Consider the following 17932-nt stretch of genomic DNA (forward strand, 5'->3'; position numbering starts at 1 on the left):
GAGCTGGGTGTGGTGCCCCGTGCCTGTGATCCCAGCATTCAGGGAGGCAGAGGCAAGTGGATCTCTGTGAGTTCGAGGCCAGCCTGGTCTACAAAATGAGTCCAGAACACTCAAGACTACACAGAGAAACCCTGTCCATGGAGGCTGAATGTTAAAAAGGCGTGTTCCTGGGCTCTACTCTCACATTTCGGATTCAGTAGTTCTAGGCTGAGATTTAAGAAGCCACCTACCTACTAGTGCTGGTCCTGCTGACGCTACTGTGGGTGGTAATGAACAACTCCAGGAAGCCTGGCCTCACATATAACAGAGGATGTACTCTGGAATCCTACCTTTTTGTTTTATTGGATTAGAAAGTCGACAAAGCGCAGTCACCAAGATTTCCAAGTATGCTTCACTAGCCAGCTACAGGCACTATCGCATCATCTGGACCCTTCTCTGAAGCACACCTCCACTCGAATCCTCGGCTACTGCCTCTCTCCCAGCTCACTGGCCCCGTCTTTTATTCAATCCTGTTCAAAGTCATCATAATTTGCTCCCTTTCCTCTTATTCCTCAATGGCCATTATTGGCTTACTGTGTTATTTTTCTACCAGTGATGTACATTCTACGTCAGATCTGTGGCTGATAATCCTAATCAACAAAAGGCATGAATCGTGGAACTTGGAAAAATCACAGGAATAAATTTTATACCATGTATATATACACTTTTATGAGAGGCTCGCCTTATGGGGCATACTACGTTTTAACTGAAGATCCAGAACATTCTTTATTGTTCTCTTGCTTCACAGTCAACCAGTCTGCGCTAGATTTATCTCTGGGGAAAAGTAAGAAGCAAGAGTTGTTGTTTATTATGTGCTATCCTCTCACAATGCGAAGAACGTTTTTATCTTCAGGTTTCCCTTCCTTATGGTGTGTTAGCCTTTTACTGTTTCTTAGCTCTAGTTTCACAGACCTGCAACCTTTTCTTACAGGAGTCAGATAGTAAGTAGTTCAGGCTGTAGGCTGCTACAGATATACCATCAAAGAGGTACTGATGATCCATAAATAACAGACTCAGTCTTTACGAGTGCATACTAATCTTACAGAGGACTCCAGTTCAGGTCCCGGCGGCCATGTCAGGTGGCCCACAACCACCCGTTACTCCAGTGGCCTACAGCATCCAGTGGGTGGCCTGTGTCCACTTCCAGTGGGCAGGTTGAGAATGCATAGACCATGAGGTCAAACGTCCTATTTCTCTCAGGAGAGTGCTAGAGCTCTTTAGGGAGAGGCCTGTGTGCTAGGTGAGGCTCCAGTCTCACCAGGGGAGTTAGAAGTGATTTTCCACCGGGTGTTACAGTTTAGCTCTTTTAGAATGAAAGTGCTGCTATCAGATAGCAGTGGAGACTCAGAGCTGCACAAGCCTCTGATGATACCTAAGGGTTACAGCCCTTTGTCAAACTGTTGTCCTAAGCATCGCAGAGGAAGCAGGTGGATGTTTGAAACCAGCCAGCAGGCAGGTCCAGTGAGACACAGGCTGAGTGGTGCTTCACTGGGAGTCAGCACCAAGCTGGCGGTGATGAGGCAGGCTTCATCAACTGCCAAGGCAGCTCTGCCATCACTGCCTTGAGTGCTTTAATCAGCAGTCAAGCCCTGGGCATCCATTGGGGATTCTCCCCCGAGAATAAATGGGGTCTCAGATAGTCATGGTGGAGGAATGGTGCAAGCACAAGAGAGAGCCGGTCAGCCAGCCGTTATTTATAAATCTTGGGCGGTGGGGAGGGGTTTGTGGGTGACTGTGTCTGATTTGCTGGGGCTAGAGGTGCCAGACTACTTACTCTACATGCAGTAGTACAGTACTCATTTACATGCAGTAGCATGGGGTCCTATCACAAGAAGGAAAACACAGTACTTACATATCCTATAGGTGGGGGAAGAACTTCCAGGTATGACTAAAGGGCATTTGCTTAAGGCTAGGATCTCCTTAGCATAGGGTAGGGTAATAGCCAGGTGCTTGCTCAACAGGTTTCTTATCAGGAAAGGGCCTGTACTCTTCGCTGAGGGCTCTGTGACACTCCTTAGAGGATCTGGGGATTCCAGATCAGGGGAAGAGAGAATTCTGGTTAGAAAGGGAGTCTGTCATAAAAGACTGAGCGCAATTGGCTATGCAGATATTGCAGATTTCGACCTCTCCACCAGTGTCCCATATTCCAGCTCCAGGAGAACTGGTGTCCCCTATGGAATCCATGGATACCTGCCCTAGCAGGTACACACACACACGCACACGCACACGCACACGCACAGCACACGCGCAGATATAAGGATATTGTGTAGTTTAAATTCTGATTTCCTGCCTAAATGTTGTGTAAACTCTGCTTCCCAATTTCTCCCTTGTATGTCAGTAAAGCAGCTTATAGCCAGTCAATGAGCAGGGGAGGAAATAGGGCTGAACTTCCTGCTGGCCAGGGGAGGAGAAGTCAGGGGGAGACGCCAGAGGAGTGGGCCACTAGGAGAGGTCCAAGGATGAGAAGGAAGGAGCTGGAGCTGAAGAAAGCTACAAAAGTGCAAGTATCGCTGGGATGTTTGCTGGGATGAAGACAAAATAGCACAAAGGGTTAAGAACAGACTTAAAGTTCTCAGATTGTGTTGTGAAGCCTTGTATTATAAAAGAGTCTCAATTATTTGTGTGATATCCAGGTTAAGAAATAAGCTACAAGAAACAAACACTGTTTTATAAAAATAATTTCAACACACACACACACACACACACACACACACACACACACACACACACACACACCAACCAAAAATGAAAAACCAACCAACCAACCAAACAAACAAACAAAATAAACCTTTGAAAATGGACACAACTACATGGCAATAATACTCAATAAAATATACTCTATAAACAAAAATATTCAGTAGTCCACAGACATTCACTTACCTACTCCTAGAAGTCCACCCAAAGTTCTTAATTTTATTGTGTTTTTATAAGAAGAAACTAATTAAAGGCCTGGGTATATATTTGCTGAATTCCTTCCACCCTTCTATTCTGTCCATACTAGGATGTGAAGCTAAATTACCCAAGGGGAGAGGAAATGCTAAACCTTAAAAGGATGAGGATAATTAAATCCAATAGGCTAAAGTTTGGCTAGAGCCATTTTCTAGAGAAAAACAGCAATCCTTGAACTGAAGTAGGATTTCAGATGAAGCAACTGCGAATTCTTTCCATATATGAGTAAAGTTTTCTACTCAAATTCAAAAATGAGCAAGAGTGAAGGAAACCACAAGAGTGAGGATGATCAGGCTTTGACAACTCAAAAGGCAGGAGCCTTGGTGATTCCAGGAACCCTGAGGCTGGCGCTCTCTCACCACCCCCACAAGCAGCATGACAGGTGCTACAGGGAGCTGTGCTAGGAGCCTTCTGGAAAGCCATTCATTCTGTCCTGTCCCGAACTCCTCTAACCTGCGTTATAGCAAGTGAGTAGGGCTCTGTCTGTCTGCGCGCTCGCTTGCTTTTTACCGGAAGAACTCCCCAGTGATTTCCAAGAGTCTCTACCATGATTTAGGTTTGATGCTTAAGTTGGGGCAAAAGTATGGTTGCTGCTCCTAAATATTGTTGTGTTATAATTAAGAACAAAAGGAGGTTTTCATCTTTGTACTAGGTTGCCAGAAGACACCTAAGATCTCAGAAGAAAACACCAAGATTTTAATGCAAGGAGAAGAAAAAAGGGAGAAGGAATTTGGGTTTGGACTTGAGTTGCACTTCTAGCTCTGCTCTGGTGGAGCAGGGAGATCAAAGTTTCAGCTTCTTTGTTAACTAAAAGCCCTTGACCCTCACAGTCCCAGTGGTGGTTTGAATAAGAATGGCTCCCATGGATTCATATATTTAAATGTTTAGGGAGTGGCAATATTTGCTAGTATTACTAGGGTGGCCTCTTTGGAGGAAGTGCATCACTGGAGGTGGGCTTTGAGGTTTTAAAAGCCCACACCAGGCCCTATGGCTCTCTCTCTTCCTGCTGCCTGCAGATCCGGATGTAGAACTCTCAGCTCCTTCTCTGGCACTGTGTGTGTTTGCACGCTGCCATCCTTCCCACCATGGTGCTAATGGACTGAGCCTCTGAAACTGTAAGCCAGCCGCAGCTAAATGCTTTCCTTTATAAGAGTTGCCGTGGTCATGGGGCCTCTTCACAGCAACAGAACACTGACTAAGACAGTCCCCTTATTCAATGGAAATTAAGTATGATAGTGTAGTAAACTGCCCTGCACAAAGAAAGTTTACTATTAACTCATTCATTCATCAACAAAGGTTACAGAGTATCTCTGTCCCAAACTGAGGGTCACAAAGCATTCTCTAAAAGGGCAGGTAGTAGAAAATTCAGACTTTGTACACTCTATCAAAATGCTCAAAACATGGAAGCAGCCTAGAAATACACAAATTAGTGAGCCTGGCCTTGTTCCAACAGAACAGTATTTATGGACACTAATATTTAAGCTTTACATAATTTTAGTGTGCCAAGAAATACTTTTGGGTTTTTATACTGTGTTTTTTATAATCTGTGGGCTATATAGAATTAGGAGCATGCAATTGTGTCTCCTAAAAGAGCCAGGGAAGCTTCCTCAAGATACCACAAAAGAATGCCACCTAAACAAGTCCTGACCAATAACAGTGTGAGTAGACATGATAATTTAGAAGGGGGAAATCTCACAGGGCCCCACCCCTTATGCAAAGAAGCATAGGCAGCTAGTGACCACTGGGAGGGGAATTAGTCTTCCCTAGCAATGGTCTCTTAACTAGTTATCTAATACCAAGCAGTCAGCCCTGAAATCATGTACATTCAAGCAAAACTGAATAGACATACATTTGTAACAATAATAAGTAAAAAAAAAAAAAAAAGAGGCCATGAATTTGGGTTGGCATGAGAGGAGATGACATGGAGGGAAAAAAGAGGGAAAGGGAAATAAATATTTTAAGAGAGCTGGCCCCAGGCCGGGCATGGTGATGCATGCCTTTAATCCCAGCACTCAGAGGTAGGCGGATTACTGTGAGTTCGAGGCCAGCCTAGTCTACAAAGTAAGTCTAGGACAGACAAGGCTACACAGAGAAACCCTGTCTCAAAAACCAAAACCGGGGAGAGAGAGAGAGAGAGAGAGAGAGAGAGAGAGAGAGAGAGAGAGAGAGAGAGAGAGAGAGAGAGAGAGAGAGCGAGCTGGCTTTACCCTTCACCTGGGCAAAGCGGTGGCGTGGGCACAGGAGAGCCGGACAACTCAGCCACCACCAGGCCCGGATCCAGGGCTCTGAGTTGGACCACCCTGACGTCTACCCCATCTGTGAACTGCTGGAGTGCTTGAAGGAGTCAGCCCTGCAGATCGAAGGCTGCAGGATCTCTATGACACAGGGAAACTACAGAACATCTGAGAGGAGTCCCAGTGAGGATCCAGGGTTAATAGTGCAGCAGCATCCAGAGGCCTGGAACCAGACCAACGACTCATTGCAATGACCATTTACAAAGTGAGGCTGGGCCAAAGGATATACTGTGCAGCATACTGTGGCACAGCACAGCATCCACAGCAAGATGTTTAGATGTTTGTTAGTCTATAAATTTAATTTTTATTTTTGTTTTCTTTAGGGAGGGGGGTTGAAAGGGTGAAGGACAGATATGGAGGGACAGGGAGATGGGTGGGGCTGGGGTGCATGGTGTGAAATCCATGAAGAATCAAAGGAAAAACTTTAAGTAGGCAGCAGACCACTGTTTGCCAGCCCCGAAGGTCTGGAAATCAGAGAGGACAGGAACAATAGTATCCCCTGAGGTGAAGACATACAGATAATGGTCCAACAATGTCACAAAGACTGTAAATGATAGTCACGGCAGACGCCATTAGATAAAAAGTTCCTCATCTTCAGAGTATGTATACTTTCACCTCTTCTGTCAATTTGGTTTGTGAGATTGTAATATTTTTCTCCAGGTCTGCCATGTGTAACCTGAGTTTTCTGTAGCGCCGAGTCTTTGCACATCTTAATCGTCCTGCTCCAGAGATCATGTTTATTTTGGTGATCTCACAACGTGTCCGGGCAGACTGGTAGCAATTGTTTTTGTGCAAATGCATCAAATTGGCATCACTGAGGATCCCTTACTGTCATCTGGAACCATCCAAATTTCTTCCTAACTCTTCCTGCAGCCCACTGTAAGGCCTTTGACTACACTCTGTTTGGCTCCTATGTCTTTTCTGCCATTGACAACAATTCTTTTCTCATCTTTACACACACCTATACATATTTATACCTGTGTACAGGTGTGCAAACAGGAGAGCCCAGGCCACTACATGGTGGCAGTGGGATATAGCACTTGTGGGAACAAGTGTGCCCAGGCTGCTCCAACTGGCAGCCCTGGGACATAGCAGGTATGAGAACAGGCATGTACTGGCCACCAGTTGGATGGCCTAGGGCATGGAAAACATGACAACAAGCCTGCATAGTGGTGGGGCTGGGACCCAGCAAGTGTATAAAGAGGTGTGCCCTTCCCAGTGCAAGGTTGGTTTCATGTTTTAGGCTTTTCAGTAAATTACTAGTCAGCAATTGATTCACACTACCTCTAAGTGCAATACACACGCAGGGTGAAGGAAGTCATTGGCAGGAAATACAAGTCCATGTTTAACATAATGTACAATTTCAAACTTGGGCAAGCAAGTTTTGAAAAATCTGCTCAGACTTCATTGTCATATTACACCTTGGCTTTTCATATTAGGGTTTCTTTGCAGGAATCATTTGAAGCCCCAAGTCTGAGACACAGCAGCAGCACAAACTGAACACAGATGACTGAGGGACCATTCTGCTCCAGCAGTGGACAGGTACACTGCACTGAGCTACTAACACGGAAGTGATCTGGGCCTCCCTGCCAGTGTCTGGGCCTCAGTTCAGTTGTGGATGTTTGATAACACACAACACCTGATGCTCTGGCAAATGAGTGAAGTGGAGACACGAACACAAATCTATACTTGAGTGTCAGTAACGTAAACACAAGAGCAGTTACTGTGCTGTTCCCAAAAATCTCATCTCAGTGGGCTGTTTTGTAAGCACACTGGTACCCAGAGCATCATTCAGCAAAGTTAGAAGATGACAAAGTTGATCTTTGGCTTCATCTCTTTCCTTCTCCTGGCCTTACTTTCCTCTAACTCCCCTCTCATGTGATCCCCACAGTAAGGAGCTTGACAAAATCACCCATGGTAAATGGCACAGCCTGAACACATTAGTTCTACCAAGAGTTTTTGCCTCTTATGTGAAAGTTTCTTGAACGCAGATGTCTTGAAGAATCGCCAGCCATATAGTCTGTTAGTAGAGTCTGTGGTCTGTGGGGAGGTGACGGTGGCTTTCCTCGAACCCTTTGAAAAATGCCCTGTGGTGTGTACCCACTCACTACACCGAGGAGAGGCAAGCCCTGGTAGTGACTGCACAAAAGGATCTGTGGACATCACAAGATCCTTCTAACTTCTTGAAGATGGCGCGACTTATCTCTAGAAGGAGCTATGTTTGTCTTCCAAGTGCTGGGCCCCATGTGAACCTGTTACCAAGCCAGAACACTCTACCACCTCTTCTACTTACATTGCTAATGGAAAAAAAAATCAACATTCAACACAGGTTTCCAAAGAAGAAAATAAAAGAAATTTAAGCTCATAATACTGAATCAGTGTCTTTTTTTTTCTGGTTCCTGATAGTGACAAAGAATTATCTGCATAGTAAGAAAAATGCTAAAAATACTATCTGATGAGGCTTTTACACTAGCTTCTAGCACTCTGAAATATTATACGAGTGGTTTCACTTATCAGTTGTAACATCTTTGGGATCATTTGTGCACATAGTTGCCATATTTATAGGGGGAAAAAACCAAATAAATCCAGAACTGACTTGTTTTCTAAATGAATTGAGAAGCTGTCATTAAGAAGCATCTGTCACTTTATTGCATTCATGTAAAAGCATTCTTGTGCCTCTATAATGGACTATTGAGCAGACATTTTAAAGCATTACACCCATGGCAATATGTGTCATAAAAAGATAAGAAGCTATAACATAATTAATGATTTCAGTTCTTCTATAAATGAATTTCATTTTTAATAGGTGAAATTCAGCTTTGGACTCAACATGACAAAAGTCTGAAACTGAGAAGAGAAAAATCTCTCCAGACCACATGCCACCTTCCCATGGACATATGTGGGGAATCTGTAGATCGACTTTTTTGCACATTAAAGGTCAAAGCAAGAGAAGATTCCTGTACTCTGAATGTGAGGCAGATATATTAAATAATCACCAGCTTAAAAAAAATTAAACCTTAGCCAAGATGTTAAACACAGTGGACTGAGCGTGGGAAGCAGGAAAAAACCCTGGCAGCAGCAATGGGACGGCCTGCTTTGTTTTGGAAACATCCACAGTGATAGTTAGAAACCAGGAACAGGACCCTACTTTAATAGGAAAAGTTCAAAACATGAAAAAAAAAAGTGGCTAATAACCACATAAGCGTCTAGGGAAAAGGCTCCTAAATTGAAGATCTATGTTCCCTGGTGCGCTCCTGTCTTAGCACGGGTTACGCCAAGAAGCCGACCTCGAGTCACAGATTGAATACCAGAAATCTATTTGAAAGTGATTTCAGAGGCACCAGTAAGAGGGAAAGGAGAGCAGGAAGCAGGAAGGGAATGCAATCCGGATGTTGTATGTATTACATGTTAAGCAAGTGAGACTCGTTCCTATCGGGACCCTCTGAGGGACAAGAGAGCATGCCTCAGAGGTTCCCTCCAAGCTATAGAAGTCGGGGTGCACACTTACTTATTAAACCCCACTACCTCCTGATGCGAGGTACTGTGGGGGTGTTAGCTCCTAAAGTCACAGGGCTAGCTCACCCTGGACCAGAGTGGCCTCTAGCTATTAGAACACCTGTTGGGCAAGGCCCCAGGCATATGCCATTGACATGGAGACAGGAGTGGGTCTAGAACCCACCACCAATAAACAGCATATATAACAGACAATAGTACGCAGTCCCTTATCCATTGGGATTGCAATATTTTAATACCCACTATTGGACTAAGACTGATTCGGTGGTAAATTCTTATCTGAGGCTTTCTATAATATTTATCCATTCTATATTATATGAATAGAATTTCACTAAAGAAGTATTCATATTTGAGCATGAAATGTAGCCAAAAGACATCACTAAGAATGCAATGTAACACAAAATTACCTTTATTTTATAAAATTATGTAATTTTATAATCTAAATAATGTATAATTTTATTATTTTATCTATCTAAAATTTTCTAAATTCCGAATCTCTAACAGGGAATGAAGACTGGACAAATATTTTTTAATGTCTTCCTCTCTCTCTTCTTAATTTGTCTTAAAAATAAATAAATAAATAAATAAATAAATAAATAAATAATAAATATTACAGGAAGAAGCATATTAACCTCCCTTGGACAAAGGGCAACCACCATGTTAAGAAATCCAGGGGGGGGGGGCCGGGCAGTGGTGGTGCACAACTTTAATCCAGCACTTGGGAGGCAGAGGCAGACAGATCTCTGTGAGTTTGAGGCCGGCCTGGTCAACAGAGCAAGTTCCAGGACAGCCAGAGCTGTTACACAGAGAAACCCTGTCTCGGAGGGAAAAAAAAAAAAAAGAAAAGAAAGAAAAAGAAACCCATAGGGGAAAGGATAAAGAGCTGATAGGAGGGAATGCAGAATCTAAAGCTCTGAACTATAGGAACATTTCCTCTGACTGAGATGACTGTAGCCTTCTGTCACAGTGAACAATGCTAATATCCCTACACAAAGCATTAGAAATCTACACTGTCAAACTCCTTCAGGAAAATATGAGTATTAATGAATGTCTTATACATTAAAATAGCAATATATTACATTTCATGTCAGCTTCTTCATTTCAGAGGCTTTAGAAACCCAAGCCAATCACCTAATTATTAGTTATAAACACCTATCATTCAATACTGCTTGTGCATATGGTATGTGCCTAAGATTATACACTGATTAGATTTTTTAATAGAAAAACCGCTCCATTGTTAACATCACAAATGTACAATTCAGTATGGCAGAGTAATTATATAAGCCTTAACTCAAGTGAGTATAACCCATAGATACTGTGAAAACAGCTGTAGGAACTTCGTACACATCCAAGGAATCACAAGGGCCTCAACCTTAGCTGAAAAGGATATGTGACGTCTCAGCTTAAAAGATGGCACTTAGCCTAAATAATAAATGATTCTAACTGGTGGAAATGAGGCTTAGGCTAATCTGAGTAGAAGTAATGGAAAGAAAGATCTAATACGCAAGACACTGAAGCCATGAACAACTTAGCAAGTCATACTGTTTGTATGAAATGTAGCACTATATAACAAATCTGAAATAGGACAGGTTACTATCTTAATAACAAAAAAGAGAAGAAGTAGGGGGAAACTATAAATAAATATTCCTCATGAATACAGACATGACAGCCTTTAAAAATTTCAGTGAACTAAATCTAACAATATATAATACCAAAAGATGACCAAAGAGATTCATCACAAGAATGCAAAGTTAGTTCAACAATCAAGTCAATCAATTTAATTCACCAGAGTAACCAAATAAAAAAGAAAACCCATAAAGCTTTTCTACCACTGCAGAAAAGGCATTGAAAATTGCATTTGTGGGGCTGGAGAGATGGCTCAGAGGTTAACAGCACTGCCTGCTCTTCCAAAGGTCCTGAGTTCAATTCCCAGCAACTACATGTTGGCTCACAGCCATCTACAATGAGATCTGGTGCCCTCTGCTGGCATGCAGGTGTACATGCAGGCAGAGCACTGATAAATAATAAACAAATAAATCTTTTTTAAAAAATAAAGAAAATAGCATTTGTGATTTTAAAATAACTTTTGCCAACCTGGAACCAAAAAGATCTTCCTCACCTATATGTACCTCAACTAAAGTGCAGTTAAATGTTCCACTGGGGGATTGGGAGGGATGGTTAAGAAGGCAAGAGCACTTGCCATGCTGACCTCCAACACTCACATAAAAGCCAGGCCTGGCCGCAGGTGTGGTCAGAGACGGGCAGATCCTGTGAGCTCATTAGCTAGCTAGCCTCACAAAATGGGGAGCTTCAGTTTTACTGAGAGACGCTGTCTCAAAGAAATAGGATGGAGAGTGATGAAAGAGGACGCTTGATGCCTTCTTCTGGCCTCTGTATACAAGTGCATGGGCATATGCACCTCCGTGTACACGTACATATGTGCATGCAATACAAATGCACACACATAAACACAACTCCCAGGCTTTAAAAAAAAGAGATTAAAAAAAGTCCTATCAGAGACAACACTCATAATAGTGAAAAACTGAATACCGTTTTCTAGGATCAGATACTATCCATACTTTGCCTCATTCTTTCCAACACTGCCTGGGGGCCCACGGCAGCACGCTAACAGGAAGGGAAGGGGGATAGAGGCAGGAGACAAGAAGGAAATGAGACATAAAAAAGAGGGAGGTGGAAAACAAGGGAAGAAGAAAGAGAAGAAAGGAAGGGAAGGAGGGAAGGCATAAAGGAGGAAAGGCAAAACTCTAATTCTAGAAAATACAGTATTTATGTAGAAATCATGTGACTCTCCAGAACAACTACATAAATTCACAGTCATTTTGCAAGGTTCCTAAATTCAAGGCTAATATACAAAAGTCAATTGTAGTTTTATGTGTAACAGCAGGTAACTAAAAGACGAAAAATTTAGAAATTCCACTTAAAATAGCACCCAAACCTTAAAATACGTAAGAGTCAGCTTAACAAAAGGCCTGCAGTGCTCTACACAAAGTATTGCTAAGAGAAGGCTTTTAGGGCTTATATAGTCTGAGAAATATGTCATGCCCATCCATCAGAAGACTCCATACTGGTAAGACATAAAATGCTCTGAAACTTGATCTAGAAGATTCAATGCCGTTCCAAAGGAAGCCTAATCGGGGAGTGGGAGGAAGTGTACACTTAAGTCTGCCTTTCATTATGCAAGAACTGACAACATGGACAGAAAACCAATGCAAAGTGAAGAACATAAATTTCTTATAGTAGAACACAGAGGTATCAGGGTGTGGGTCAGCAGCAGAAGATGGACATTTTATGGGAAAGGTCCCAGGTTTGGTCCTTGGCACCCTTTTATACCTCAACAACAGGAGAAACAAAGAACAGAAGGGGGAATATTTATGGCTTTACTGTAAGCAAGGATTTCATAAGACACAAACAGCATGACCCTATCAAATTCTAATGGATTTTGTCAGAAATAAATCTTTCTTTTGTACTTATAAAAGTAGGAAATTAAAGGCAAGCCATAACATAAGAAAGTTCATAATATGTATCTTAAAATATGTAAGAATTCATATACTTAAGGAGACAAAACACCCATTTTCAAATACGCTATAAACTTTTGGACATATACTTCCCAAAGAAATAGAAATGGCTAATGAATATATGATACTACAATGGGATACCACTAAAATTATTATTATTATCATAATATGCTTTGACAAAGACACGCTAGTGGCAATATGAAATGCTATAGCCATTTGAAAACATGGCAATTTATAAAAGTTAGATATTCATAATGAAAACATACGCTGGGGAAGGTTGCACGCCAACGTCTGTAGTACCTTCCCTCACAACAGCCCTGGCTGACAAGCAGCGAATGCTCATCAGTGAAGGATAGCGTGTACTCAACAATAAAACAAAACTCTTGCTATACAACACAAGGAAGGTGAGTGCTGGTTAATTATGCTAAGTGGAGGAATCCAGGCACAGAGAATATATATTTTATCATCCCTTTCACATAAAAGGCAGTACAGAAGGAGAGGAAGGAAAAACAAATAATAGTAACAATGCTTGAACAAAGCCATAAAGATATTTTACATTTAACTAAAATTTTATATCATATACCATAGACAGGTGATAGATAGATAGATAGATAGATAGATAGATAGATAGATAGATACATAGATAGATAGATAGATCTTAAATGAAGTCATGGCATGTCACTTGGTTGGCAATACTCACCACATGAGCCACAGACGATCTAACCAAAACTCCAATACTAGGCACAGCAACCTCCTTTTGAGTTGTTGGTTAGGGTAGTCCAAGAGACTCTGAAACCAATATAGGTTATTTATGTTGCCATGGTTGCCTCTCAGAGGTTGAAGAGTAAATCCCTATTGCAGAAACACCACACACTTTGGACACAGGACTAAGAAGATTCGAACTGGATGTGACCTGAAGGGCTCTTCTTGAGGACTAGCTTTCCTAGTAGCAAAAGGTGTTATGTAAGCTGCCAAGGGAAAGCAATAAACAGCTCTACCTAGTAATGACACCTATGAACTACAGCACTGCACAGCATGCCAAGAGATTCCTAAAGGTGCAGCAGTAGCACTTAAAATTGATGGTAACAGCTATCTAACGGGGATTAACAACAGGAAGAAAATCATGCATGCTTCTGGAAAAATAGCCAACTCGCCAGAGCTACTAAGACCATAGTTTTTAGGAGAGAACCTAGTACCATTACTTTAGATCAGCACACTTCCTAAATGCATTCTAAAACTTATCCTTATTCCCATAGGTAACTAACTGTAGCTGTCACCCCTCAGCAAAGAATCCTGTCCCTGCAGCAGAGGGAGACCACTAGCAAAGACAATTGGTTAAAGGGAATCAATTGTCATGGGGTGCCTCGCCCTAATGGATACACAACACAACTCATGCACTTAAGGCTCAGGAGACATCACGGAAGAGAGGGCAGAAAGACTGTATGAGCAAGAAGACCATGAAGTCAGTTGTGATATTGTGTCTTCTAGAAATACCTGGGATGCTACACCCATATTACTGCAACATATTCTGCCTAACCAAGACTCAAACGATGACACCACCGACAGACAGGCCAACTTTGTAGACAGAAATCTTAGGGAGACCTACCCTAGGCAAAGAACCACAGGCAACTAGTGACTGCTTAGAATGGTTGAATCAGTGTTCCCAAGGGAAGAGCTCCATAACTGGTTATTCAATAGCAGGTGGTTGGTGCTGAAATATATATATGCACACAAGCATCATTAAGCATCAGGTTGTATTATGTATTTACACACACACATGTGCATAGCAATAATAATCAAAGAAAAGGGCCATGGATGTGAGCGGGAGGAGAGAGGTATAGAAGGGGTTGGAGAAAGGAAAAGAACTGGAGAGCAGTGGTATAATCCTGTTTTAATTAAAGAAAATTAAACGTGAAAGAGTTACCAAAACTGTGTTAGTTTTTCCAGGAGCTGGGGTGGACTCAGAGATTCAGAGACTATCTAAGGAATGAGGTGTATTCAGTAAAATACTATGATTATGCCCATGCTGTAGCTTGGCAGTGTATATAAATATCATAACATGACCAACTGCCCACTTTAACTAAAAGGTCCATAGTAGATAAGCTATTTCCCAGGAAAGTTAATTAGAAAAAAATAATTCTTAAAGTGATAGGGGAGGATGAAATGCAGGATGTTATCCAACAGTTCTAGGAATAAATGTTATCTCTGCAACTGAAGGCAAAAGGCATGCGGTGAACTTTTGTTAATAGTGTTCAGATGAATAGGTGCAGATCACCAATTCTGACACCACTATGCATGTACACTAAATTGAATGACCAAGAAATGACTCCTAATGACCTATTGTTAAACCCATAGATTAGGGCGTGTCTCACCCCTCATCAGAGAACCTTGTTTCTTCAGTAGATGGAGATTAAACACAAGACCCACAATTGGTCAATGTGCAGAGAATAGAGACTACATGAGACATCTCATTACATCCCTCCTCTCGAGGACCAGGGGGTCACTGCAGAAGAAGGAGCAGAAAGACGGTAAGAACTGGAGATAGCACATGACAATAAGGCGACAGTATATTCTGGCCACATGAGTGTGGTGGCACAAAGGACCTCAGCAGTGGTGACAGCATACAAAAGGCCAGTGCAAGCCCAAGCCAAGCCAAATCCCAGCATGGAGAACGAAGTGGACATGAAGTCTCATCCCTAGCTGGGGAGCTACTAGCTACTACCTGTTGGGAGAAGAAACATCTTTCCGGTTGTGGTTCCTGGTACATTCAAACCATCGCCACTGGAAGGCTACACATCCAAGATTGTACCAGCACCACTGATGGTACTCAGAGAGGGGACACACAGTTGGGTGGCTAAGGAATGGGGGTTGGATATGGGAAGCGTTGGTGAAGGTAGGTGAATATGTGCAAAATATACAGCACATATTCTCAAGGAATTCTCAAGGAACTGAGAATAAAAATGAGAGGAAAAAGAAAAGATGGCAAACAGTAGAGGACGGCTGACTCCGAGAGCTTACAAATAAGCAAGGGAAGAGGCTGGGATGATCCACATGGTAACACACTAATTATATGCACGCCCATGGACTCATGTGTCTACTCATGCAGAAGTGGTTATATCCAGAAACGTCACCAGCTATGTGAAGGCGCATGTTCTGTGTCACCCGAGAATCCAGAAGCAATGACATCCCAGAACTAATGGACACATATATACCTGAGCTTGGGGTTGTGCCACTATTTTCTAGTTAAAAAAAAAAAAAAAAAAAAAAAAAAAAAAAAAAAAGAACCAGATCCTTTCTTTCAGGACTCAAAGAACAAGAACAGATAATGAACCTAGGTTCTCTCTGGTGCCGGAAACTGAGTGCAAAGGAAGAGGAGGGGAGCAGCAGGGAATGGATAAGATTGAGGAGAAAAGAGAAGTAATGAAGAAAGAGGAGGAGAGAGAAAAGGAGACGTTGGGGAGGGGAAAGAAAAAAAGAAAACGGAGGTAAAAATTTCCCAGAATGATATCAATATGCCACACAGGAGCTCAGTAAAGTGCTGTCAATAGTCAAAGCTCAAACAATACAAACAAGAAAAGAATCCAAAAGATAAAATAAGTATGTGTAAGCCCACACTGGGATTTAAAAGGATGACTGCCTACATAGGGGTCAGAGGAAAACTCTTTGTGTAAACTTTGTGCAGATACACCATGTCCAGAGGGGTGAAACACAGCTCAGTTCTCAGGGAGGCCTGCGGGGTAAGGAGTGTTCTCGTGAAGAAGGTAACACTGCAGTAGCAGTGCCAGCTACCAAAACCTCATCCTCCTCCATCCTGCAGTTCAACATTGCAAACACACGGGCCTTGAACAGGACTCTCCCCTCCTCTGAGGGCCAAGTGTGGAAAAAAAAATCCACAATGAATCAACACTGTGCTAGCAGGACAATGACATGGCACGGAGTTTGTTCATATATTGTGGCTTGTCTCCAGCCTGTCCTGCAGTCTGAACTATGAACACCTACCACATTGGAAGTCCACACGTACACACTATTACTCACTGCCCTGCCCTCAGTCTACAGAGAGCCATGTGTAATCTGTGTAATCTTCTAATTAAAACACTTTCTGAGTATCCACCAGGAGAGACTCACTTTTCCCTCCATTATGAAGTGCCTGGCTTCTTTGCTCTAATACTTCCCCCTTGTAGTAGTTGGTTTTGTCAGCTGGACACAAGTCTAGACAGTTACGAAGAGGGAATCTTAACTGATCGAATGCTCTGGTAAGATTAGCCTGTAGATGTGTCTGTGGAGTATTGTCTTGATTAGTAATTTATGAGGGGAGCCCACGGACTGTCTGTGGTTCCACCCTTGGGAAGGCAGCCCCGAGGTGTGTAGGGAAACAGGCTGAGCAAGTCAGTTGGCAGCATTCCTCCATGGCTTCGCTTCAGTTCCTGCCTCCTGGTTCCTGCCTTGAGTTCCTGTCATGACTTACCTCGATGATGGATCGAAGCTACAAGATGAAATCAGCCCTTTCCTCCTGAGTTGCTTTTGGTCATGGTATTATATCACAGCAAAAGAAACCCTAGCTAAGACACCCGCCTTGTCCTTGTGCTGGGCCCCTGGCCCTCAAATGTCTGTCAAAAGTGTAGAGTTCTACAAACTCAATTCTACTTATTCCTTAAACACTGTTAGGTGGACTCCTACATTCCATGTGCCCACTGTCCACTTCAAGCTGATGGTCTTGCTTCCTTCTTATTCATTTGCATGACTGGTCATGGGACTCTGCCACTCTGGGCAATGGGGCATCCTCGTCTGTAATGCTTGGGTCTCATTTGTCCCACGGGCTTTCATGTTCACTCAAGGCTGCAGTAGACACCTCAATTCAAATGCTGTGACTTTTCCTTCTCATGGTGGCTCCACGCCAGTGTAGATGGTGCCACTCATCCTCATGGCTCTGGTCCTCTCTAAGCTTTGGTTCTCTCTCCGTGACTGCTAGCTACACTAACAGCTCAGCACTGACTCTTGCTCACCCCCCTGCCTGATGATTACATCGCTGCCAAAGGAGCTGACCACTGTAATTTCAGCTCAGACCCCTTTCATAACTTACAGACTCAAACTAAACTGGCTACCCCATCAAACAAAACTATCTTTCTCCTCCGTTCCCTATTTTATCAGTGGAATGTGCAGATGTTTAAGAGTCTTCCCAGACTTAACCCTTTTCCATTCATTCCTACACATCACAAAGGGAATGGTTCTACCTCCTAAGTGCTGCCATTCATCTCATCTCCCTTCCATAGTGGCTGCCACTCTTCTAGTTCTGCCTGAAGTACTAAACAGTCTCTGTCCTGATTACTAACTCATTCCAATGACTTCCTATGCACCCTCCTACATCCCCCCCCCCAACACTTAGTGATGCAGTCACACTGTCAAAGTTCTGTCCCATTTCAAGCACAGCATTTGAGACCCTTTGCTGGCAGGAGATGCTGTAACCCATCCACTCATCCCCTATTGGTACCTTTTGTCCTGACTCTGCATACTTTACAGTTCCCTGCTCTCTTCCTCCTCCGGTGCCTATGTATGTGGTCCAGTCTAACCAGAAAGAGTCCCCCATTAACTACACCAAGAAAG

General features: G+C 42.8%; 1 protein-coding gene across 3 annotated transcripts in view; it reads right to left on the reverse strand.

Annotated features, from left to right (window-relative positions):
* Window positions 1–17932, reverse strand: part of ATG10 (autophagy related 10) — a 252951-nt gene that overhangs the window by 92416 nt on the left and 142603 nt on the right. The window lies entirely within an intron of this gene.

This window comes from Acomys minous (assembly GCF_964271855.1).
Source record: "Acomys minous genome assembly, chromosome: 11".
Lineage (NCBI taxonomy): Eukaryota > Metazoa > Chordata > Mammalia > Rodentia > Muridae > Acomys > Acomys minous.